The sequence below is a fragment of the Homarus americanus genome, unplaced genomic scaffold, assembly GCF_018991925.1.
Source record: "Homarus americanus isolate GMGI-L3 unplaced genomic scaffold, GMGI_Hamer_2.0 scaffold28350, whole genome shotgun sequence".
Lineage (NCBI taxonomy): Eukaryota > Metazoa > Arthropoda > Malacostraca > Decapoda > Nephropidae > Homarus > Homarus americanus.
Window position 1 is genome coordinate 6,612 of NW_024723473.1, and position 3,389 is coordinate 10,000.

The window sequence follows — 3,389 nt, forward strand, 5'->3', positions numbered from 1 at the left end:
AAGGTTGAAGAGGTGCGACCAGTCTTTCCACCGCCTCAAAGCCTTCCTTGCCTCCAAGCCTGACTACACCTCGCCCTTCCATCTGCAAATCGACGCTAGTGGTGTCGGAGTGGGGGCTGTGCTCCTACAACCCGACCCAACCACTGATGTTCTTCACCCTGTGGCATATTACTCCGCCAAGTTGAAAAAACATCAGACCAACTACTCGACCATAGAGAAGGAGGCCTTGGCTCTGGTGTTGGCAATAAAGAAGTTTGAATGTTACCTCCAGTCTTGCCCACAAGCAACCCTAGTCTTCACCGACCATAACCCACTCACGTTCATCCAAACCAACAAGACCTCCAACCAGCGAATCCTCCGCTGGGCTCTCCTCACCAGCCCTATAACCTGATTGCAGACTCCTTATCGAGCTCAGTGGAAATGCAGCAGCTACTCTCCAGACGCACCAGGTGATCACCTCCTTCGCGCCCGCGCTACGGAGGTCTTTGGAGGGGTGTGTTACGAACCCCTCCACCCAGCACTTACGAAGCACGCCATCTATTGTGTCTGATCTACCTGCAGCACCACGAGCAGCGCCATCTAGGGACGAGACACGAGTATGACTCGTCTTAGTTACCACTGAGGTTTCCCTTCTCCCTATCCTGGTTGTTGCGTCACCTCCAATTCGAGGAGAGCACTTGTCTGGGGAAGTGACCACAGGATCATCTATCCTCTAACCTACGTACGTGCGAGCTACCTACCGTCTTCTACAATACTCAGCCTTACTCGTCAGCCATCTCAGCTCTCACTTAAGTACTAGTATCTCTTGTATTAATTTCCCCACGTCCACTTGCTTCGAGATTGTTTTATGTTTATTAATATGTATATACTGTTAATGTTTAGGTTAAGTTTGGTTAAGGGTAATTTATAAGCTGAATATTTTGTTAAGGGATTTATGGTACTCTATTATATACAACGAAAACTCGCATCCTTTGTCTACTTCCCTTTTATAGTCAATTTGTCTTTTATTATTTGTTACCTGTTGGGATCTGGGTAGACGTATAACTTTACAAACACAAATCCCCAACTCATGCAACAATAGCCATCTGTTACTGCCGTGTGCTTTCCATATACCTGTTTATTTCATTGTAATAGGTCTGGATTAATTTAACTTCTTCGAGTAGTCTGTTGTTGGGTAATGTTCTAAAAGTGTGAGAAGTAGGAGTGTGTTTGGTTATAGATGTTTTTATTGCTGAGTGCAGTCTGTCCATTTCTGAGTCTATATCTTCTGTTGTTTTCCCTTGTAGGTTAATCGAGTGGTGATTACTTAAGTCGTCTTTGAAGCTGTCCCAGTCTGTTTTACTCATTTTCAGTCTCTTTTTTATTGGTATCTGTATGGGGCTTGTTGACAGTGTTAGTATAATTGGCAGATGGTCACTGCCTGTATTATATGGTAATTGAAAAAGGCTTTGTTGTTGGTAAGAATTTTGTCTGGTGTCGATTGTGTATTGTGATTTCTCCAGGTTGGAAAGTTAGGACCCAGATGATTGATTTTCCCTAAATTTATTAATTGATTAAGGGCGTTTCCCACGACGTTATTATTTGTATTGTCAAAAATCCTATGTCTGGCGTTAAAGTCTCCTAGATGTACATCGGATGACTATTGTTAGCCAATTTTAATAGGTCTTCTATAGGTAAGTAGTAGCAATAATTACGTCTCCTTGAGTTGTATTTATTTTTATTGCTAGAAATTCATCCTGGAAGTCATCAATTAGTTTAAATTTTAAGTTTCTTTTAACCGCTATCGCTACTCCGTCATTTTTCTCGCCCGATTTATTTCTTTGGTTTACATAATAGTTAAAGGGTTTTATGTTGTTGTTTTCTGTCTCACCGTGACTGTTTATTAGTATAATGTCAGGGTCAATTTCGCGATATATATTACTTAGGTTAATTCTCTCGGTCTTCCAGTTTCTTACGTTGTGTTGTATTATTCTTAAAGTTCTTACTGTTTGTCTATTGTCCATTATTTCTTATACTTGGATTGTGGCAGTCAGTTGGAGTGGAGACCTATCATCCTGTTTCCCGCTTCTGACTCTTCTATACTCTGACGGGTCTACTATTTTAAAGTCTTTGGCCGTAATCTTTAGTTTGTCCGTAGTAATTAGTGACCAGACATAATCTTCACTTAGGGATTTTTCTTGATATGTCCACTTGTATATCCCTCCTTCACAGTTTTTTACTATTGTCCTCCTGTTGGTCTCGATGTTGGGATTCCATGTTTTGTTGTAGTGATAACTTTTAATCCAATTTCTTCAGCAGATTCAGGTTGTATATTGTGATCAGTTTCCATCTTATCTTCTCTCCTCCTCACTCCTTTGTCTGTCCTTTTGTTATTTCTATCTTCTCTTTGTCACTTCTAGTCATTTGTCTGGGATCTCTATCAGTCGCTTGTGTTCCTTGTGTATCAGCTGTTGTAAACCTTTGTTAGATCTTGATGTAGTCTTTCTCAGTTCGCTTGCATATGTTCTGTGAAATAGTTTTTCGGATTGTGGATTCTCTGGAAATATCATCTCTGGTAGGTTATTCAATTTAAACATTTTCCTTAATTCCTCATTGTATGGTCCGGGTTTTGCAATGTGTACCAAATATTATGGATCATATAATCTTATCATGTATTGTTAGCTCACTTGGGTTTAATACGGATTCTACCGGTCTACTGTCTCTTGGACGCTCTACTTTTTTACCTGACGTATGTCATATCCTTCTTATGCATTTCCTTTTTCCTTGTTTCTTGTACTTTTATCATGTTTTTATTTGACAACAATCATTCTATGTCCTAACAGCATTCCACATTTCTCTTACAGTTGGAACAGAAAGCCAACACTGTGTGTATTCTTACATTCAGTGTAAATTATGGTCGTCGCCTTACCTGCACAATCTGAGCAATGCTTTTCTTTTTCCGGACAGTCTCTTTCTCTGTAGTATTCTTCATATTTTGTATGCGGGGAAGCAAGGGTTGCATTTGATGATATCTCCTTCTTTATTTGATGTGTGACGGCATAGAAAAAGCCCTGTTGTAAAACTTTCTCAGCCATTGACGCATCTTCAAACATGAGTATAGTCTTTATCTCTTGACGACTTTTGTAAATCGCTATCCTATTTTGGTTCCGATTTATGGTCTTCCTCCCGTCTGTGATCGACTTGACGTAGTAAACTGATCTTTTTGCGCGCCTTTTTGTTCTGGTGGCATGACAACAATAAGGCTTCATTGTAAAATATATCTCTTGCTTCTATTTTGAAAAGTTTATCTGGATCAAAAGTGTCACAATTACCTTTAAAACAGTAATTGCTGAATATTCTATGAGTGGGACTTTTTGGTTTGTTGTAGTAGTTTTACTTTCCTTCAATAA